This window comes from Nerophis lumbriciformis, linkage group LG30, assembly GCF_033978685.3.
Source record: "Nerophis lumbriciformis linkage group LG30, RoL_Nlum_v2.1, whole genome shotgun sequence".
NCBI classification, from domain to species: Eukaryota; Metazoa; Chordata; class Actinopteri; order Syngnathiformes; family Syngnathidae; genus Nerophis; species Nerophis lumbriciformis.
This window is the reverse complement of record NC_084577.2, coordinates 3,677,572-3,702,111: the sequence shown is the minus strand read 5'-3', so window position 1 is coordinate 3,702,111 and position 24,540 is coordinate 3,677,572.

Sequence of the window (24,540 nt, the reverse complement as noted above, 5' to 3'; positions counted from 1 at the left end):
GCAGTCAGAACAGTAGTCGATCACAATGAAATTTAAAGAAATACTTTTGGTTTATCAAGTGTAAACAGTTGCAGTCTCTGGAATCATTAACCTTCAGTGCAAGTCTGATGAAAAAACAGTCAAAGAACTAACAGTACATTAAAGGCCTACTGAAACCCACTACTACCGACCACGCAGTCTAATAGTTTATATATCAATGATGAAATCTTAGCATTGCAACACATGCCAAATGTCTCGGTATGATGACGCCTGCGCGTGACGTCACAGATTGTAGAGGACATTTTGGGACAGCATGGTGGCCAGCTATTAAGTCGTCTGTTTTCATTGCAAAATTCCACAGTATTCTGGACATCTGTGTTGGTGAATCTTTTGTAAATTGTTCAATGAACAATGGAGACAGCAAAGAAGAAAGCTGTAGGTGGGAAGCGGTGTATTGCGGCAGGTGTTGTGCCGGATTACGCACCCCCGCCGTAGAATGCACCCCCTGACTGTTGTGCCGGATAACACAGCCGGTGTTTCATTGTTTACATTCGCGGAAGATGACAGTCAAGCTTTACCATTGACCTGTGGAGAAATGGGACAACAGAGACTCTTACCAAGATGACTTTGAGCTGGATGCGCAGACGCGGTACCGTGAGTACGCATGCAGCTGCGGCTTCCAAACATTTGATCGCTTGCCCGTACGTGCGTTACGCTATGTGCATGTCACGTACGCAACTTTGGGGACTTTGGGGAAATATATGTGCTTTATTAACTTTGGGGAGGTGAACTGTACTTTGGGCTGTGGGATTGAGTGTGTTGTGCAGGTGTTTGAGTTGTATTGGCGGGTTATATGGACGGGAGGGGGGATGTGTTTGTTATGCAGGATTAATTTGTGGCATATTAAATATAAGCCTGGTTGTGTTGTGGCTAATAGAGTATATATATGTCTTGTGTTTATTTACTGTTTTAGTCATTCCCAGCTGAATATCAGGTCCCACCCGCCTCTCACAGCATCTTCCCTATCTGAATCGCTCCCACTGCCCTCTCGTCCTTCACTCTCACTTTCCTCATCCACAAATATTTCATCCTCGCTCAAATTAATGGGGAAATCGTCGCTTTCTCGGTCCGAATCGCTCTCGCTGCTGGTGGCCATGATTGTAAACAATGTGCAGATGTGAGGAGCTCCACAACCTGTGACATCACGCGCATATCGTCTGCTACTTCCGGTACAGGCAAGGCTTTTTTATCAGCGACCAAAAGTTGCGAACTTTATCGTCGATGTTCTCTACTAAATCCTTTCAGCAAAAATATGACAATATCGCGAAATGATCAAGTATGACACAGAGAATGGACCTGCTATCCCCGTTTAAATAAGAAAAATCACATTTCAGTAGGCCTTTAAAGCTGTCACAGGGTGACAGAACACTTTTCTTGCATATTTTGCCTATGACCAATTTCTGCTCTGAATCCGTCTCTTTGAAACCAAAATAAAGCCAGACTGACGAGCTACCCCCTCGTTTGGGTAGGAGTTGGTCCTGGGACTCCGTCTCTGCTGATTGTGGGGGTTCAATTTCTTTTTCCGCCAGCGCATCGCCTACCCGTCCTGTCTCCATATTTACTTACAATGATCCCCTCATGTGTGTAACCCAGGTAACCTGCAACGGCGGGACACACTGGACACAAAGAGGACGCGTAAAACGGCGTCATGTCGCAAAATCGAAAGAGAAATTCAAGCCTACATGTCAACGCATCCTTTTCTTTGGAAGAAAATATTGTTTTCTCTCCCGTTTGACACCAAATACACTTACTGAATGTGCAATTATTGTTGTTGTTACTATGAATCATCTGATGGCACAAGCCCTCTGGATAAAATACAACCTATCGCTTGAAACAGAAATGGCACGATAGACATTTTTCTATCCTGCCCACAATATGTATCGTTGTCAGGTTCAAACACTGATGACATCTATTAAACAGACGAGAAGCAAGGAATCATGCAGCGACAGAGTTAAATTTTGCTCAATTGAGGAGAGACGTTATTTGGGCTGTACTCTAGTTACAGATCCAAACTACGTTCTAAAGTCTAGCCCACGTGCTTCCTCTATTTATTTGGGAGGTCCCTGGTTACATCACTGAAGCTGTCGCTGAGGGAAGGGGTTAATCGCGACAGCTCCAGTTAGACACAATATATGATTATACAAAAATGCAAATGTGCTGACAGTCGTGATATCGCCTTGTCTCTGCTCTATCTGTGTCGCGGTACTCGATGTTCGGCCTTGGCAGTCAGCAGGCCGATTCTGGAAACAAACACTGATACGAGACTGGCTTGCAATCTTTTGGATTGCCAGCTTTGCACAGACAAAGAAAAATACAATTTCAGCACAATTGATGATAACTATAGCAACGGCCCTTAAGCATAAGAGTTGTGTGATAATATATACATAATTATTCTAACAATCGTCATATCGCCCAGCACTAGTTCCAAGTGCCCTGAATTTTCCTTTGCTTCCTCAACTCGCATGCCTAGCGATGTGTATTGATGTCGGGGTAGTTTTTTGTTTTTTTCTGCGAAGGCACCTTGCCTTTTTTGTTGGTGAACTTTATGATGATGACAGGTGTGGTGTTAATCATCATAGTCATTGGAATGCATGTGTCGATGTGAGCATCCTTCTACCAATATAATCACAGCATCATTAATAGTTTCTATCATCAGTTATACAGTGGTGCCTCTGCTTATGAGTTGAATTGTTTCTGAGACGGAGATTGTGACCGAAAATGCAAATATATCTCATATCAATGTTCACCATCGAAATGCATTGAAATTCAATTATTTTATTCTGTCCCTGCCAAAAACACCACATGTAACACGCTTTGAAAAAATGTATAGTTGAAATGGCTTATGATATCAAATATTGTATCAAAAGCAATACCATAGAATGTACAGTCGTCCCTTGCGACTACAACACACGTTTTATTTTTACTTTTTTTTTTTACAAAGCATATTCTGAAATTAGTTCAAACTTAAACATGGCTAAATGAACTAAAAATAATAATACTCAGTAGCAGTAACCACATAAGGAGACCAAACCAATCCGAGCCACTGATTAGCTCAGCCTCAGGCAGCTTTCATATTTAGAATTTAAAGAGTGTAAAGTTAAAGTTCCAATGATTGTCAAAACACACTAGGTGTGGTGAAATTACTCTCTGCATTTGACCCATCTCCTTGTTCCACCTCTTGGGAGGTGAGGGGAGCAGTGAGCAGCAGCGGTGGCCGCGCTTGGGAATCATTTTGGTGATTTAACCCACAATTCCAACCCTTGATGCTGAGTGCCAAGCAGGGAGGTAATAGATGCCATTTTTATAGTCCTTGATATGACTCGGACGGGGTTTGAACTCACGACCTACCGATCTCAGGGCGGACACTCTAACCACAAGGCCACTGAGCAGGTTACTAAAGGGTGTTATGTCAAGTCTAGAAGGCTCTCATAATGTTGAAAAAGGTATTTAAAGGGTTGTAAACAGTTTTGTTTGGTTACCGTGTGGCTCAGTTGGTAGAGCGGCCGTCCCAGCAACTTGAGGGTTCCTGGTTCGATCCCCAGCTTCCGCCGTCATGGTCACATCTGTTGTGTCCATGAGCAAGACACTTCACCCTTGCTCCTGATGGGCCGTGGTTAGGGCAGCTCCCGCCATCAGTGTGTGAATGGGTGAATGTGGAAGTAGTGTCAAAGCGCTTTGAGTACCGTTAAGGTAGAAAAGCGCTATACACGTATGACCTATTTACCATGTATTTATGTTCTAACTATGACAATTTATAGAAATATGAAACGTATATTTATTGATTCCTGCTTTGCGTAAAGAAATCCATTGCAGTCATGTCCGGAACTAATTAGAAGACTACTGAAGATTGAAGGAGTGATGCAGTAATAATGTACAGCATTTACCTTTGAAAGCGGACTTCTACGGTATCTCCCGCAAGCAACTTCTCAATATTTTCATGGGTTAATGTCTGCCGTTTACAAATGATTTAAACGCTCCTAGTTGCCGCTATTGTAGCCTTTATCAACTGATTCTGATTGATTATGTTGCAGATTGTCTATTGCCAGATTGCCTACGTTCGTTTGTTTCGCCAGTTGAGCTACAAACACAACAAACCTGGGAGACTTTCAAAATAATGTATTCCGTTAATTCAAAGAATATCACTAAATTACTCCTACTACCTGCGTGTACTTTCTAACCACATTTTGAAACATTGTCTTTAGTCATCCCCTTCTTCTTCTACCAGCATCCTTCAACCAATACAATACAATGTTGTCTGCGTACGTCTTTATCCATGGTTGTCCATGGATAAAATGTGTCACTGGAGGTTTAAAAGTATCACATGTGTCTAAGGCTTGTGCACTAAGGAGTTTGGCACTCAATCTCACCCCAACACTCCACAATGTTGTCCTATTTCTCATGCCACCAGAGTATCAATTCACATTATTATCCATCTGTTATTGTGTTGTGAGCACTGTGAAAGTTTCCCCTTCCAGTGAGCACTTAGGTATGAAAGAGCTTCAGGATGCACTCTAATGCTGCTGACGCAAGACTGCATTGTCTGCATCTGATTGTTTTTCCTGGCTCCAATCAAAATTGTTTAACGTGTCAAGTTTTTGTCCTGGACATTGAAGCCCGACTACACTATTGTTGTTCTAAAAAGAGATTATATCTGGATCTAGATTTGTGCGGCTCGGTTTTATTCTCTGGCGCTTCACATACTATATGCAGAGGTGACCTGGGTCCTCATGTATTAAGCTTGCTTAAGCAGAAAAACCTGGCGTGCGCCCTTTTTCGCGCAAGGTTGAGATGAATCAAGACACAACTTGACGTGGAAATGCGCCCTGTCTCACTGCATCACTGATTGCTGCTCACTGCAGACTTCATGAGAGCCAACAAACATAAAAAAAGACATCACTTACTGTCATTAGGTGTTACGTCGGGGTCGCATGGTGATGCACGCATTGTTCTCCCAAGAAGCAGGCGGAACTCCAGATGCAGTGTTCAGGTAACAAAATTATTTAATGTCCATAAGTCCGTCCATAAATCAGGCAGGAAAAATACAAAACACAAGAAGAGTGTGCCAATAGCACGGGGAGCTAACGAAATAGCTAACAAGAACGCATAAAGCAAAGCTTAGCTCAGGGACGCAAAGGGTAATGTCAGCAAACAAAAGCACCTGACCGAGTGAGGCGAGAGGATGGAATAAAATAGCTCTTTGATTAGTGCCCGGGAACAGGTGAACGTCCCGTACAATAATCAGAGGCAGGTGAAGATAATCAGCAAACAAGTGAATAAAAACCAAAATAAACTATAATTCGGTCAACGGATCATGACAGTACCCCCCTCCTTATGGGACAGATTCCAGATGCCCCCCCCCACAAAAAAAACTGAAAAAGTCCAAAGTCAAGGGAGGGTGGAGGGAGGACTTGGTGGTCGGTCGCTGGGCCAAGTGTCGGTACCACACCCACAAAATGCCCAAGCAACCATTTCTAGATCAACATCGTATGAAAAAAATAGTCAACAACAGAAGGAGATAACGAATGCAGGAACCTACCACATAGCGAAGGACATACACTTTTTGATTTCCTATTATGCAGCTCATTTTTATTTGACAGTTATTGAAATATCTTGTGTGACATCATGCACAAAAGTGCACTTTATTTGTTTTAAAATATCAGATAAAGTCCAAAGTTTTTATAAAAAGGTAAAAAAAAAAAAAAGGCTGATAGAAAAGAAAAGTATTTCATAACAATCATCCATCCATCCATTTTCTACCGCTTGTCCCTTTCGGGGTTGCGGGTGGTGCTGGAGCCTATCTTAGCTGCATTCGGGCGGAAGGCGGTGTACACCCTGGACAAGTCGCCACCTCATCGCAGGGCCAACACAGATAGACATACAACATTCACACTCACATTCACACACTAGGACCAATTTAGTGTTGCCAATCAACTTATCAACAATCAGTCTATTCAAAATTATATTGTTGCTTCAACATTTATTAAAAAAGTAAACAAAAAACGGCAAAAAATATGAAAAAAAAACAATTTTAGACAATGTATCTTTAGGGAAAAGGTTCAGCTAAAAAAGTAAATTTAAATAGTACGGTAGTTTTAAATATACGGCTGTAAATCTGTCAAAATGACAGCTTGTAACGTGTTGTTAACTTATCAGTTATCCATCCATCCATCCATTTTCTACCGCTTTTCCCTTGTGGCGTCGCGGGGGGTGCTGGAGCCTATCTCAGCTGCATTCGGGCGGAAGGCGGCGTATACCCTGAACAAGTCGCCACATCATCGCATGGCCAACACAGATAAACAGACAACATTCACACTCACATTCACACACTAGAACCAATTTAGTGTTGCCAATCAACTTATCAACAATCAGTCTATTGTAAAAAAGTAAACAAAATACAAAAAAACTGCAAAAAATTTGAAAAAAAACATAATTTTTTTAGACAATGTATCTTTAGGGAAAAGGTTCAGCTAAAAAATAAACTTAAATAGTACGGTAGTTTTAAACATATCAAAATGACAGCTTTTAACGTGTTGTTAACTTATCAGTTATATCTATGAAATTGGAATTGGAGTGGCCACGATGCTGCCAAACCGGGGCCGGCTCTACGTAGGGGCAAGAGGGGGCAGAGCCCCCTCAAATAAGCATGGTGGAACATGTCGACTCACCACTGATAACAAGTCTTATCAGAGGCAAAGTATAATTGTATCCACGAGGTAATTCAATCCATCAAAGTAGAACAAGCAAACACATTCAGCGTACGACGACCACGTTGATGTTTGGCTACTAAAGTGACTAAAGTGATAGTGTGCCGCGGGATACAGTCTTATGTGCCGTGGGAGATTATCTAATTTCACCTATTTGGGTTAAAAATATTTTTTGCAAACCAGTAATTATAGTCTGCAAATGATGTGTTGTTGTTGAGAGTCGGTGCTGTCTAGAGCTCGGCAGAGTAACCGTGTAATAATCTTCCATATCAGTAGGTGGCAGCAGGTAGCTAATTGCTTTGTAGATGTCGGATACAGCGGGAGGCAGTGTGCAGGTAAAATTGTGTCTAATGCTTAAACCATAAATAAACAAAAGGTGAGTGCCCCTAAGAAAAGTCATTGAAGCTTAAGGAAGGCTGTGCAGAACAGAAGTAAAACTGAACTGGCTACTGTCACACCGGGGTGAGGGAAGTCATGTCTTGTTTTTTTCTGTCTTGTGATTTGCATGTTTTATTAATGTCAGGCTTGGACGAAGGAAGGGACTCAGATGCAGAGATGGGATTCTAAATAAAGCTTTTATTTTGAAAACTCTTTAACCTCCAGAGCAGAGTATATTCAATACTATGAGTCACAAAAAACAGGCAGGTTCCAAAAAGGGAAAAAACGAAAATCTCTCCAAAAGGAGGAAATACGAAAATAAAGACGCACTATAATAAGCGCCGTATCTGCTATAAAAACTTTAACAAAAAGCGCTCCAACAGGAGGAAGAAAATAATGAATATAAAAATTACTACTCTAATCTTATTCTAATAAATATAAACACAAAATCACTCAAAAACTTTGAGGAAGGAAGATCATTAGGAAAAAATCATTACTCACCACTGCGGTTGAAAAAAGGCTAGATAACAAAAGTCGCTCTGGCGACTTGTCTAGGGTGTACCCCGCCTTCCGCCCGATTGTAGCTGAGATAGGCTCCAGCGCCCCCGCGACCCCAAAGGGAATAAGCGGTAGAAAATGGATGGATGGATGGGCTCTGAGGGAGTAGAAAAAGTTAACTCAAAATTACAGCGTGGGAATTTCTGGATACAAGGGAGTAGACGTGGGACGAGGCAAGGCATGGACATGAACATGAACATGGGTGCTAGACAGGCACGAAAGCTCGAGACAATCTGGCACAGAACAAGGGGAGGCATGAGCTTGTATGGAACATGAGGGTAATGGAAAACAGGTGGAAACAATCAAGGGTCAGGGATGACGTCAGACTGGTGACACAAGAGGAAGGACCCGTGATCTGAAACAAGAGGAGTTGCTTTTCAAAATAAAACATGCAAATCACAAGACAGAAAAAACCAAGACAAGACTTCCCTCACCGCGGTGTGACAGCTACAAAGTAAACAAAAACAGAATGCTGGACGACAGCAAAGACTTACTGCGGAGCAAAGACGGCGTCCACAAAGTACATCCGAACATGACATGACAATCAACAATGTCCCCACAAAGAAGGATAAAAACAACTAAAATCTTCTTGATTGCTAAAACAAAGTAGATGTGGGAAATATCGCTCAAAGGAAAACATGAAACTGTTACAGAAAAATACCAAAAAAAGAGAAAAAACCATTAAAATAGGAGCGCAAGACAAAAACTAAAACACTACACCAGTGGTTCTTAACCTTGTTGGAGGTACCGAACCCCACCAGTTTCATATGCGCATTCACCAAACCCTTCTTTAGTGAAAAATATATATATATTTTTTTCAAATTCAAGAAAAAGTCATATGTTTTTTTATTGGTGCACAAAATGAACCGTGCATGCACATCGCCTTGTTCAAAGAACACAACCAACACAGTGCATCAACTCACAACAAATTACACACCTTACACACATTACCATGAATTGATTGACATTGAAAAACTTATTCGGGTGTTACCATTTAGTGGTCAATTGTAAGGAATATGTACTGTACTGTGTAAACTGTACTGTTTCATATAATGTATTATTTTCCTTTGCAATCTGTTAGTAAAAGTTGTGTGAAGTGTGAAGTGAATTATATTTATATAGCGCTTTTTCCTCAAGTGACTCAAAGCGCATTACATTGTCAATCCCGATATCTAAGTTACATTTAAACCAGTGTGGGTGGCACTGGGAGCAGGTGGGTAAAGTGTCTTGCCCAAGGACACAGCGGCATTGACTAGGATGGCGGAAGCGGGGATTGAACCTGCAACCCTGAAGATGCTGGCACGGCCACTCTACCAACCGAGCTATACCGGTATATATTTCAATCGATCAATCAAAAAACCTGTAAATCAGATGGAAAATTACAGGGAACATTGTTTGGGGGTATCCATAATATGCTGATAGGGAAAAGTTTTTATTTACACGATAAGTCGGATGTGTCTTTACCTCCGTGGCGGAGGCTTCGCCGAACCCCTGAGGCCGACTCACCAAACCCCTAGGGTTCGATCGAACCCAGGTTAAAGGGGAACATTATCACCAGACCTATGTAAGCGTCAATATATACCTTGATGTTGCAGAAAAAAGACCATATATTTTTTTAACCGATTTCCGAACTCTAAATGGGTGAATTTTGGCGAAATAAACGCCTTTCTAATATTCGCTCTCGGAGCGATGACGTCACAATGTGACGTCGCATCGGGAAGCAATCCGCCATTTTCTCAAACACTGAGTCAAATCAGCTCTGTTATTTTCCGTTTTTTTTGACTGTTTTCCGTACCTTGGAGACATCATGCCTCGTCGGTGTGTTGTCGGAGGGTGTAACAACACGAACAGGGACGGATTCAAGTTGCACCAGTGGCCCAAAGATGCGAAAGTGGCAAGCAATTGGACGTTTGTTCCGCACACTTTACCGACGAAAGCTATGCTACGACAGAGATGGCTAGAATGTGTGGATATCCTGCGACACTCAAAGCAGATGCATTTCCAACGATAAAGTCAAAGAAATCTGCCGCCAGACCCCCATTGAATCTGCCGGAGTGTGTGAGCAATTCAGGGACAAAGGACCCCGCTAGCACGGCAAGCAATGGCGGCAGTTTGTTCCCATAGACGAGCGAGCTAAACCCCCTGGAAGTCTTGGCTCACAACGTCCCGAAGACGATCAAGAGAAGAATATCGACCCTAGCTTCCCTGGCCTGCTGACATGAGGGTATCCATCCATCCATCCATCTTCTTCCGCTTATCCGAGGTCGGGTCGCGGGGGCAGCAGCCTAAGCAGGGAAGCCCAGACTTCCCTCTCCCCAGCCACTTCGTCCAGCTCTTCCTGTGGGACCCCGAGGCGTTCCCAGGCCAGCCGGGAGACATAGTCTTCCCAACGTGTCCTGGGTCTTCCCCGCGGCCTCCTACCGGTCGGACGTGCCCTAAACACCTCCCTAGGGAGGCGTTCGGGTGGCATCCTGACCAGATGCCCGAACCACCTCATCTGGCTCCTCTCGATGTGGAGGAGCAGCGGCTTTACTTTGAGCTCCTCCCGGATGGCAGAGCTTCTCACCCTATCTCTAAGGGAGAGCCCTGCCACCCGGCGGAGGAAACTCATTTCAGCCGCTTGTACCCGTGATCTTGTCCTTTCGGTCATAACCCAAAGCTCATGACCATAGGTGAGGATGGGAACGTAGATCGACCGGTAAATTGAGAGCTTTGCCTTCCGGCTCAGCTCCTTCTTCACCACAACGGATCGATACAGCGTCCGCATTACTGAAGACGCCGCACCGATCCTCCTGTCGATCTCACGATCCACTCTTCCCTCACTCGTGAACAAGACTCCGAGGTACTTGAACTCCTCCACTTGGGGCAAGATCTCCTCCCCAACCCGGAGATGGCACTCCACCCTTTTCCGGGCGAGAACCATGGACTCGGACTTGGAGGTGCTGATGAGGGTATGTCTCCAGAATATATTAATTGATGAAAACTGGGCTGTCTGCACTCTCAAAGTGCATGCTATTGCCAAATGTATTTCATATGCTGTAAACCTAGTTGTAAACATAGTTGTTAGTTTCCTTTAATGCCAAACAAACACATACCAATCGTTGGTTAGAAGGCGATCGCCGAATTCGTCCTCGCTTTCTCTCGTGTCACTGGCTGTCGTGTCGTTTTCGTCGGTTTCGCTTGCATACGGTTCAAACCGATATGGCTCAAAAGCTTCAGTTTCTTCTTCAATTTCGTTTTCGCTACCTGCCTCCACACTACAACCATCCGTTTCAATACATGCGTAATCTGTTGAATCGCTTAAGCCGCTGAAATCCGAGTCTGAATCCGAGCTAATGTCGCTATAGCTGGCTGTTCTTTCCGCCATGTTTGTTTGTGTTGGCTTCACTATGTGACGTCGCAGGAAAATGGACGGGTGGTTAAAACCAGGCACTTTGAAGCTTTTTTTTAGGGATATTGCGTGATGGGTAGAATTTTGAAAAAAACTTCGAAAAATATAATAAGCCACTGGGAACTGATTTTTAATGGTTTTAACAATTCTGAAATTGTGATAATGTTCCCCTTTAAGAACCACTGCATTACAGACAGGAAAACAGCAATAAACTCCAAATAAGTCAGAGGGTGATGTGACAGACTTCTATGGAAATGCAAGAACCGAGACTCAGATTTCCCTCGCCCGGACGCGGGTCACCGGGGCCCCCCTCCGGAGCCAGGCCCGGAGTTGGGGCACGATGGCGAGCGCCTGGTGGCCGGGCCTGTCCCCATGGGGCCCGGCCGGGCACAGCCCGAAGAGGCAATGTGGGTCCCCCCTCCAATGGGCTCACCACCCATAGCAGGGGCCATAGAGGTCGGGTGCAATGTGAGCTGGGCGGTAGCCGAAGGCAGGGCACTTGGCAGTCCAATCCTCGGCTACAGAAGCTAGCTCTTGGGACGTGGAACGTCACCTCGCTGGGGGGGAAGGAGCCTGAGCTAGTGCGCGAGGTAGAGAAGTTCCGGTTGGATATAGTCGGACTCACCTCGACGCACAGCAAGGGCTCTGGAACCAGTTCTCTCGAGAGGGGCTGGACTCTCTTCCACTCTGGCTCTCACTGGATCGGTTCGCAGCTGAGTGTGAAGCGACTGGGATGAGAATCAGCACCTCCAAGTCCGAGTCCATGGTTCTCGCCCGGAAAAGGGTGGAGTGCCATCTCCGGGTTGGGGAGGAGATCTTGCCCCAAGTGGAGGAGTTCAAGTACCTCGGAGTCTTGTTCACGAGTGAGGGAAGAGTGGATCGTGAGATCGACAGGCGGATCGGTGCGGCGTCTTCAGTAATGCGGACGCTGTATCGATCCGTTGTGGTGAAGAAGGAGCTGAGCCGGAAGGCAAAGCTCTCAATTTACCGGTCGATCTACGTTCCCATCCTCACCTATGGTCATGAGCTTTGGGTTATGACCGAAAGGACAAGATCACGGGTACAAGCGGCCGAAATGAGTTTCCTCCGCCGGGTGGCGGGGCTCTCCCTTAGAGATAGGGTGAGAAGCTTTGTCATCCGGGGGGAGCTCAAAGTAAAGCCGCTGCTCCTCCGCATCGAGAGGAGCCAGATGAGGTGGTTCGGGCATCTGGTCAGGATGCCACCCGAGCGCCTCCCTAAGGAGGTGTTTAGAGCATGTCCGACCGGTAGGAGGCCACGAGGAAGACCCAGGACACGTTGGGAAGACTATGTCTCCCGGCTGGCCTGGGAACGCCTCGGGATCCCCCGGGAGGAGCTGGACGAAGTGGCTGGGGAGAGGGAAGTCTGGGCTTCCCTGCTTAGGCTGCTGCCCCCGCGACCCGACCTCGGATAAGCGGAAGAAGATGGATGGATGGATGGTGATGTGACAGGTCGTGACAGTACACCTACTTTGAGACAAGAGCTATATTGATGCATGCTTGGTTATGGTTTAAAGTCATACCCAACAATTACGACAACGACCTTTTACTGTCAACTGAGTTTCGTTTTTTAATGATGTCTGCTGGTTGTGTGCCTCCGGATTTTTTCAACGCAAAAAAATGTGCCTTGTCTCAAAGAAGGTTGAAAAACACTGGCATAGAGTGTTTGTGTGTCCTTGTGCCTTTTGTCACTGCCACATGATAGGCTAACATCGGTCACATGGGGTTGTAACATTTTAAAGTGTGTACAAATGAAATGTTCAAAGGAACAGTATGGGAACATCCAAACATACAGCAACCTGGTCCGACGAAATGTGACCAACATTATGCTAGAAGGGATTTGAAAAAATAAAATAAACTCTCTCGTTGAACATACCATATTCAAAGAGAAAAGTCCCCGATGTAGCAACAGAGGCCAAAACTCTGACTAAACAACTGAGGTTTTCTTTGTTCTAAAAGGGGTGTTTCTCAACCACTGGAGTATGACTGTGGAGAAGCAGCTGCAGCTGAACACAGCAGGGGTCCACTGCAATATGAGTGACAACCATGAACGCTCTTCAATCGTTACACATTGCAAACTTTCCGACGGATCCAAGCGGGTAGAACATCCACCGCTGAGAAGTATTGCTACACAATCTTAAAAATTAATCGCAATGTTCCTGGGCTGTGACAACTGTTATCACAGCACTTCTTTAGGAGTTACCTCTGTGCGTTTCAGCCGAAACAGCGAACAATTTGCCAAACACAACACGGTGAAAAGCAAAAAACCATGACTAAAGGAAAAATGGTGTTTTTCCCACGATGAGGAGAGTACGTGGGAGAAGCTCCATGCTGGCAAAGGGACAAGAAGTGCATGTACACACAGGACAATGTGGGCTGGAAACAAGTGTTTTTGTTTAAATTCTTATAATCGCTGTCCATCTAGAGGTGATTGATGGTGTGCGGGTTACTCGGCTGTCTTTGATGCAGCCATTGATTTCTTCCACAGCCAAATATAAACTCGAAACAATATGCTTCCAAAAGTCAACAAGGTTTGAAACAACAAAACCAAACACAACAACCTTCCACTATAATTAGGGATGGGTACTGAATTTTGTAGTTTCGTAGGCGCCACCTGGGCATCGAGTCGCGTGAAATCAAACAGTGCCATATTTTGATTCCGTCGTTGGTCAAGACGTCACTTCCGTTTGCAGACTCAACACCGGCTCAAACACTTGGCGAGGAAACAATCGCTCTAGCAGCACTCAGAGCGGACCCAGCCAGACTGCCTCTGGGTAATGTTGCAATGTGTAATGCCAACTAAGGAAGCACACCGAATAGAAAACACTTTTAGATCGGGGGCCGCATGGAGAAAAATCTACTCCCAAGTGGGCCGGACTGGTAAAATCACGGCACGATAACTTGTAAAATATTTATTTATTTATTTATTTATTTATTTTTTAATATATTTTATTAATATTATATATATTAATTTTTTTTCCCCTCCCTCAGGGGGGGAGCTCGGCGGGGCGGTTGCTGGTTGTTCCATCTCCATCGTTGGGGTCCCTGTGGGTGGGGTGGGTGGTTCCCGTGGCCCCGTGCTGGGTGGTCCTGCGGCGGCCGACTTGGGTGGGGTGGCCGGGGGATGGCCTCGCCGCGCTCTCCGGGGGTGGGGGGTGGGCTCGTGGGCCCGGGCGGTGCGTCCCGCCTTTCTGCCCGTGTGGGGTGTGGTCTCTCGCTGGCTTGGGGTCTGGCTGTCCCCTGCTTTTCTCGTGCCTTGTCCTCTACCGGGTGCGTTTGTCTGCGGCCTGCTGCTGGCCCTTGTGGGCGGCACGGTGTGCCGGGCTCTGGGGTTCCTGTCGCTGTCTGGCTTGGCTGCGTGGGGGCGGTGGTCCCTGGTTCCCTGGGCACCACACCTACTGTTTGTGGGTTGAGCTCTCGGGGAGGCTGGGGCCGTACTCTGGCTCCCACACACTCTGGGAGTCAAATGTATTGTACATACAAATTAAGGATTTGATCAACTATATGATTTGCCTGAGAAGCTGGACAGGACAAAAAATTAAAAAAAAAAAATAAATAAAGACAACTTAAGATTGTTTTGTTTGTTTAAAAACAAGCGCATTCTAAAATCGTACAAATCATAATGCTGTTGTTTTGTTTTTTTTTACAATTCACTGTTGCGGTTAATAGTATATATATACTTTATTTGTCGTTATTTATATTTTCTGAATAAATGGTGATAATGTTGGTGTTAATTTTCAATCTATCAAGATAAAAAATATATATCAAAATCCAATTACAGAATTTTATGTATGTATTTTGATCATTTTCCTCGACTGATGTACTAACATCATGTGGTTTATTTTGTATTAATGTAGCATCATCTACAAAGATACAAATAATTGCTATTGCGACACCCAGTGGACACATTTAGAACAGCTGTTTCTTTCATTCAAAATTTTCAGGTTAATTTTTATATTTAGCAAACTCATCCCGCGGGCCAGATGAAACTTGCCTGATCCGGCCCTCGTGCCGTACTGAAGTAAAGTAAGGCTGCATTTTTCCAAAACGCCCTAGCTTGATGCTAATTTACATTGACTTTGCCGTATGCATGCTACTGACTGGCATTCCTTCCTATATTTCTTGTTTGGTCTCTGTGGTAGACTTTAATGTTTGTTCTTTGTCCTGTCGGCACACCTGTTCCCTGTTGCAAATTATTCTATATAGTTCCACCTTGTCCCCTCCTTCCGACGTGGTTCATTGTCTATTTGTTTGCTACTTCAACTTTTGTTCCTGCACCGTACCTAATCAAAAGGACTGTTTGCTTGAACGTCGCCTTCCGTCTCTGCATCTTGTGGTCACGCCGCCAGCAGTCATGTGAGAATGTGACAATAGGTATCTTAAAATTGAAATAAACAAGCTACCCACATTACACAATTTATTGCCAAGAAGCATTGTCACAACCTAGAACTGGACCTGACGTAATATTACCTCGTACTTTAGCTGGATGCTAAACAAACTGTCTCATAAATTAGATCTGATTAGAGCAGGGGATGTACACACACTAACACACACACAGCTCAAACGACAGCTCTAACACGTCATTTGTATGCCATCCCTCTGACACCCAGACAAAATGTAATTTGAAAACGTTCATCTCCTGATCACATCCCTGTTCTGATCGTTGTCATTGCCCGACAGGTGTCCCTCCAAGTGCCACAATAATAATAATAATAATAGATTTTATTTGTAAAAAGCACTTTACATTGAGTAAACAACCTCAAAGTGCTACAGTGTATTAAAAAAAAAAAAGAAAAAAAAAAAAAAGATAATACAAATAAATACAAATAAAATCTAGAACAGCCTAATAATAGCTAGAACTAGTATGCATATATCTAAAAAAAAAAAAAAATTTTTTTTTTTTAAATAAGGGTTTTTAAGCCATTTTTTAAATCATCCTCAGTCTGTGGTGCCCTCAGGTGGTCAGGGAGAGCGTTCCACACTCACACCTACACACATAAAATGCCAATCAATGTGCAGTCCAACATGATTTAAACCAATGTTTCTTACCATTGGGCTGCGAACCATTTTTGGGCCCTAAGTGCAGTGGTCCCCAACCTTTTTGTAGCTGGGGACCGGTCAACGCTTGAAAATTTGTCTCACAGACCGGGGGGGGGGGGGGTTATTATTATATATATTGATATATAATGTATATATTGTGTTTTTTATGTTGATTTAATAAAAAAAAAAATAAAAAAAAATATATACCGTATTTTCCGCACTATAAGGCGCACCGGATTATTAGCCGCACCTTCAATGAATGGCATATTTCATAACTTTGTCCACCAATAAGCCGCCCCGGACTATAAGCCGCGCCTACGCTGCGCTAAAGGGAATGTCAAAAAAACAGTCAGATAGGTCAGTCAAACTTTAATAATATATTAAAAACCAGCGTTCTAACAACTCTGTTCACTCCCAAAATGTACGCAAATGTGCAATCACAAACATAGTAAAATTCAAAATAGTGCAGAGCAATAGCAACATAATGTTGCTCGAACGTTAATGTCACAACACACAAAATAAACATAGCGCTCACTTTCTGAAGTTATTCTTCATTCGTAAATCCTTCGTCTTCGGTGTCCGAAGTGAAAAGTTGGGCAAATTTGGCGTCGTCTGGCGCTGCCTCCTCGTCTTAGTGAAGGTGTGTTCGCCTTCTGTCATCCATTGTTCCCACGCAGTTAGCAGTCTAGCTTCGAATGCCCTGTTGACACCAATATCTAGCGGCTGGAGGTCTTTTGTCAATCCACCCGGAATGACGGCGAGTATTGAATTAAGCGCGTAAGCGTGTCTCTCAATGTGCTGTTATGAGCTAGCAAATATAACAACTACACTACCCAGCATGCAACGATAGTTACGAGCATGCGCGGTAGCCCTGAGAAGCGTTGTATGCTGGCAGTTAGAATGTGGTTATGAGCACGCTGTGAGTAGACGTTGAGAACTCAGTTAACACGCCTCGTCTGCATTATTTATAATTAGACAGACAACACACTTAATAGGAGCCATTTTGGGGTCTTTACATAAACACACAAATGGAAATGAAACGTCACATATCCCAGCATGCACCGCGCGCTTCTTCGTCATCCACTGTTCCCACGCAGTTAGCAGTCTAGCTTCGAATGCCCTGTTGACACCAATATCTAGCGGCTGGAGGTCTTTTGTCAATCCACCCGGAATTACGGCGAGTATTGAATTAAGCGCGTAAGCGTGTCTCTCAATGTGCTGTTATGAGCTAGCAAATATAACAACTACACTACCCAGCATGCAACGATAGTTACGAGCATGCGCGGTAGCCCTGAGAAGCGTTGTATGCTGGCAGTTAGAATGTGGTTATGAGCACGCTGTGAGTAGACGTTGAGAACTCAGTTAACACGCCTCGTCTGCATTATTTATAATTAGACAGACAACACACTTAATAGGAGCCATTTTGGGGTCTTTACATAAACACACAAATGGAAATGAAACGTCACATATCCCAGCATGCACCGCGCGCTTCTTCGTCATCCACTGTTCCCACGCAGTTAGCAGTCTAGCTTCGAATGCCCTGTTGACACCAATATCTAGCGGCTGGAGGTCTTTTGTCAATCCACCTGGAATGACGGCGAGTATTGAATTAAGCGCGTAAGCGTGTCTCTCAATGTGCTGTTATGAGCTAGCAAATATAACAACTACACTACCCAGCATGCAACGATAGTTACGAGCATGCGCGGTAGCCCTGAGAAGCGTTGTATGCTGGCAGTTAGCACGCTGTGAGTAAACGTTGAGAACTCAGTTAACACGCCTCATCTGCATTATTTATAATTAGACAGACAACACACTTAATAGGAGCCATTTTGGGGTCTTTACATAAACACACAAATGGAAATGAAACGTCACATATCCCAGCATGCACCGCGCGCTTCTTCTACGGGGAAAAAAGATGGCGGCTGTTTACCGTAGTTGCGAGACCTAAACTTTATGAAAATGAATCTTAATATTTATCCATATATAAAGCGCACCGGGTTATAAGGCGCACTGTCAGCTTTTGAGAAAATTTGTGGTTTTTAGGTGCGCCTTATAGTGCGGAAAATACGGTATATATATATATTTTTTTTTTAATTTTTATTTTTTTATTTATGGTCCTGTGGTTGGGGACCACTGCCTTAGTGCACCGAAGAGGGTCGCCAAAAAATATCTGTTTCTCAACTGTGGTCCGTATGGGCTGCAGTTTTACTCAGTTGTAATACATGTTTTCACCACTTGTGGCAGTGATGACAATGTCAACAATAGTGGAAGAAATTGTTATCACTGCAAAAAAAAAGTGGTAAAGTTGTCTTTTCATTCATTCATCATTAACTTTGTTCATTTAATAATTATTATTAATTACATTTAATAATTGAAAGCATTTTTGGCAGCTAGTTATGAGTCCTTTCTTATGCAGTATATTTGGTTAGTATGTGTTTTGTAATCAGCCTGACCTAGGGTTTTTGTGTTAAAAAAATAATTATTTGTGAATAACACATGCTTTTATATCATTTGCCAAGGTTATAAACTGCAAGTAGGTTAGATACAATAATTTAACATGATTAAAACCAAGAGTAAGATTACAAGTTCAGTGTTTCTATTTGAGTGGGCACTGGGTTCTCTGTAGTGGAAAAGTTGGCCCCCCAAGGTAAAAAAAAAAAAAAAAGGTGAATAAACCCTGATATACAATACATAACAAAAGTATAGAGATTTGTGGACATTTTTCTCTCCAAATTTGTCTTCCCCCATTTGAATTTGTAACAGCTTTCACTCCTCTGGAAAGTTTTTTCACAATTTGTCGGGGGTGTATTCACGGTGTGGTTTTGTCCATTCATCCATGTGTGATTTAAAAACATTGGTGAGGTCAGAAGTCATTGATGTTTAGGAGGGACAGGGTCTGGCTAACGCTGAGCATTTTGATTAAAAGGTGCATCCCCAAAAAGTATGTTCACTTTGTGCAAAACTGTGTGTGTGTGTGTGTGTGTGTGTGTGTGTGTGTGTGTGTGTGTGTGTGTGTGTGTGTGTGTGTGTGTGTGTGTGCGCGTGCGCGTGCATATCCAGTTGCTTTTAAAAGGTATGTTACTATGCATGATTGCCTGCAACTGAGGTCAGTAAACGCTGCCTGGGTGAAATGGTGATATGTGGTGGCTCAAACAAGCACGTATCCCTTTTATGGGGTTTGCCACACACACACACACACACACACACATACACACACACGCACACACACATTTAACAGAAGTGGCGTAATTAATAGTGTCTCCTCACATCACTGATACACCCAAGAGACCTGCCATTTAAGGAGCCCTGCACACATAAGAGCAGGTGTCTAATGAGTTGTGGATTGGGTTGCTCACTTTCAGTTGTTGGTTTCACTTTCATCAACTCATTCATACTAGTAGAGCCTTGAAATTAACAACAAATTATGACTATCTCTAATATATGGTTCACCTTCAATGTTTTTTAATTGCACATAAAAGACACGTCTTCACTCATTTGGTTCTGTGTTCATTGTTGTTCTTTTTACTACTATATATATATATATATATATATATATATATATATATATATATATATATATATATACACATATATAAATATATATATATATATATATACATAGATATATATATATATATATATATATATATATATATATATATATATATATATACATAGATATATATATATATATATATATATATATATATATATACATAGATATATATATATATATATATATATATATATATATATATATATATATATATATATGTCTATGTATATATATATATATATATATATATACATACGTATGCATGTATGTATGTATGTATGTATATACAGTCGTGATCAAAAGTTTACATACACTTGTAAAGAACATAATGTCATGGCTGTCTTGAGTTTCCAATACTTTCTACAACTCTTATTTTTTTTGTGATAGAGTGATTGGAGCACATACTTGTTGCTGACAAAAAATATTCATGAAGGTTGATTCTGTTATGAATTTATTATGGGTCTACTGAAAATGTGACCAAATCTGCTGGGTCAAGAGTATACATATAGCAATGTTAATATTTGGTTACATGTCCCTTGGCAAGTTTCACTGCAATAAGGCGCTTTTGGTAGCCATCCACAAGCTTCTGGCAAGCTTCTGGTTGAATTTTTGACCACTCCTCTTGACAAAATTGGTGCAGTTCAGCTAAATTTGTTGGTTTTCTGACATGGACTTGTTTCTTCAGCATTGTCCACACGTTTAAGTCAGGACTTTGGGAAGGCCATTCTAAAACCTTAATTCTAGCCTGATTTAGCCTTTCCTTTACCACTTTTGACGTGTGTTTGGGGTCATTTTCCTGTTGGAACACCCAACTGCGCACAAGACCCAACCTCCGGGCTGATGATTTTAGGTTGTCCTGAAGAATTTGGAGGTAATCCTCCTTTTCTATTGTCCCATTTAAAGCACCAGTTCTATTGGCAGCAAAACAGGCCCAGAGCATAATACTACCACGACCATGCTTGACGGTGGGCCTGGTGTTCCTGGGATTAAAGGCCTCACCTTTTCTCCTCCAAACATATTGCTGGGTATTGTGGCCTAACAGTTATAATAAATAAATGATAAATGGGTTATACTTGTATAGCGCTTTTCTATCAATTTTTGTATCATCTGACCACAGAACTTTCCTCCAGAAGGTCTTATCTTTGTCCATGTGATGTCAGATGAAACAAAAAGAGCTGTTTGGAGAACAATACACAGCAATTGGAAAGAATGGAATGGGAAAGAATTCCACTTTCAAAGCTTCACAATTAGTTTCCTCAGTTCCCAATCGTTTATTGAGTGTTGTTAAAAGAAAAGGTGATGTAACACAGTGGTGAACATGCCCTTTCCCAACTACTTTGGCACGTGTTGCAGCCATGGAATTTTAAGTTAATTATTATTTGCAAAAAAAATTAAGTTTATGAGTTCAATTGAAAATGGGTTGAAAAGGATTTGCAAATCATTGTATTCCGTTTACCCGCGACCCCAAAAGGGAATAAGCGGTAGCAAATGGATGGATGGATGGATTCCGTTTATATTTATATCTAACACAATTTCCCAACTCATATGGAAACGGGGTTTGTATATATATATATATATATATATATATATATATATATATATATATATATATATATATATATATATATATATATATGTGTGTGTGTGTGTATGTGTGCGTGTTTAGGGTAATGTATTGTGCTGTTGGGACTCTCAGGATAGATTGCAGCAGGTGTGAGACGACTCCGATGCGCTGATTATAAAGATAATAGACATGTCATTGCACATCTAATATATCGCTATATTGACGAACAGAAGTGTTATGTGTCAGTCATCTGTGGTAGTTTTTTTCATGCTGGAAAAAAATGTGCATAACAACCAATGAATATATTTTTATGTGAACAGTAAACAATTATAAACACCACTCGCATTAATGGACATTTTTTAATGGAGATGTGGAGGAAATGTGTACTGAAAAAGAAATACTCATTGTTGTTCATTTCTGCTTTAGAATTGTAATTTCCGACAGTCATTTAACGCATTCTGATTGGTGTTTGGAAGAGACAGGAGAGACACATGACACAGTAACACTTTAGTATGGGGAACATATGAACCATTAATTGGTTGCTTATTAACATGCAAATTAGTAACATATTGGCTGTTAATTAGTCATTATTAAGTACTTATTAATGCCTCCTTCTGCATTGCTGTATTATACAACCAGTAAGCCATTAACTAAGAGTCTTCCCTAACCCTTCCCCTAACCCTAACCCTGACCCTGACCCTAAACCTATGTTAATAAGCAACTAATAATTGGTTGATATGTTCCCAATACTAAAGTGTTAACCATAACACTTGTAGAAGTTGTTTTGTTGTGTTGTAATAAAATGATTGATCAACCTCGTCTTTGTCATCCTTTCGACATCCAGGCAAAACCTGCAATACTTTGTATACACACAACACAATCCGGGAGATTTGTATCTTTCCTCGCAATTTTGATAGACAAACACAATATCCAGGAGTCTTCCAGATTAGAATCCACAGGTCTGCCAAAGTGCTCCCATACAGCAGACCTTTACCTACAATGCCACTGACGCATCCTTCTAACTGTTAAAAGGTCAGCTCGTCATGTCTCGAACACAAATGCCTCCACAACTCCAGTTTTTTGCCTCTACACAATGTTCATGCGCATTATCAGAACTATACAGACACGCACACATGTTCCAAACTGAGTAGTGTAAGAAAGAAAAAACATATGATACGAATAACAAATTTTTTCATAAAATATTCCATCCCTTGTTGACACACAAATCCTGCTGGTTTTACACTTAAGGAAAGATGGCTGCCCAGTGACATTGTTGCTGCATCTTCAACATGTTAGACCAGGGGTCCCCAAACTATGGGAAGTCCCAAGTTAAAAAAAAAAAAATATATATATATATATATATATATATATATATATATTTTTTTTTTTTTTTAAATATAGTGTTGGAATTAAAAAAATATTGTATGTCACTTTTCTAAATTTTTATACAAGCTAAAATAAAGTTGTTATTGGTTTAACCTGTTTTCTTGACTGTTTTGAGTGCATTTACACAGTACGGGTCAAAATGACCCGCAATATAATCAATGTCATGTTTATTCAACATAATACAAGGGTTAAATATATATTTTTTTTAAATCTGTCTTTTCTAATCCAATTTATACCGCTTGTTACTCTCGGTGTCTCCATATTGTCTAAAAATGCATTTTCCCATCGATAACGTGACATCATTGCACTCGGAATATATATATACACAGTCGAGGTTTCTGTGGTTTATCCATTATACAGTGCTCAATACCGGGGTAGAGCGGAATATACGTTAGGTCAGGAAAAAACACAGAGGCTATATCATTCGCAGGTTTCCCTGCTCTTCAGGAAATGTTGTAATATATATAGGATAATACAAGCCCCTGAAGAGCAGGGAAACCTGCGAAACAGACTTGTAGGGATGAAATACTCTATGTGTTTTTTCCCGACCTATATATATATATATATATATATATATATATATATATATATATATATACAGCCCGGCCCCCGGCTAGATTTTTTTAACCCAATGCGGTCCCCGAGTCAAAAAGTTTGGGTCCCCTGTTTTAGACTCTACCAGCAGTCCAAGGTCAGATCTTCTGGAATATGTCAAAAGTATTCATCAAGACAGGGCACGGGTAAATGTTACAGCGTTGGTCTCACACCCGTAAAAGCATTGTTGAGTGGGGCCTCCACAATAGCGAGCTTCTGCAAAAGTGAGTTTTGATGCAGAATTCTTAATTTATCCATTCTTCACTTATGCACCTGATAAGTCAAATGGGTCAACGAGTCCATCATCAAAACAGTGTTCACGAGGGGGGAGTCCAAGGTAAATAAGTGATTGAGAGGGAGATACTTGAGTTGTTCCATTCATTGATGAGGGGAACTTTTATCCAAAGGATGTGCAACAAAAAAGTAAATATTAATATAAAAATATTAATATCTCATACCTAATAACCGTTGTACTTTGTAGGTGCATGGACTATTGTATGCAAATATAAAGTAAGGCTTTATAAAAAAATATATTCATCTTTTTTTACTGAAACTAAATCATTTTCCTTTTCTTGTTATCCACTTGATCAACTTAATCAACATTAACAACGGAACAATAATTTAGAGTTTGAAAATAAGTCAATGCCTCACCAGCCATGTACGTCACCACCAGTGTTGGGACTAACTTTCTGTAACGCCGTTACTTTCGGCGGTTAATAGTAATCTAACGCGGTATTTTTTATATCCAGTAACTCAGTTACCGTTACGACATGATGCGTTACTGCGTTATTTTATGTTATTTTTTATGTAGTATCGGCTAGAAACTGAGAAGATATGAGTGTGTTTTATTGCAGCGCTGCGAAAGAAGCGACAAGAAAGAGGCGCGCCGCGCGCTGTCTGTGTAAATGTGTGTGTGTGTGTGTGTGTGTGTGTGTGTGTGTGTGTGTGTGTGTGTGTGTGTGTGTGTGTGTGTGTGTGTGTGTGTGTGTGTGTGTGTGTGTGGAAGGGGGCGTGTCTGTGTTTACTAACAAGACATCATGGAGATATTCTCAATACTTTTCTTTTGTCGACCACAAAGAAAATACAATTTTAGTTGAATGTAAGTTGTGTCTTGGATTAAAGATCCTATCTACTGCCTAAAACAGCAATTCAAATCTGCTGAAACAGCTACAAAAGCAACATGCTTTTGTAGCTGAAAGACACACTTCACCTGCTAAGCAACAGCGGCTGGATTTTAACAAGGCACTGCGAACTGAAGATACACACACTCTGTCAATTCTCTTATATACTGTTGCTCTTTCATTCTAGATTTC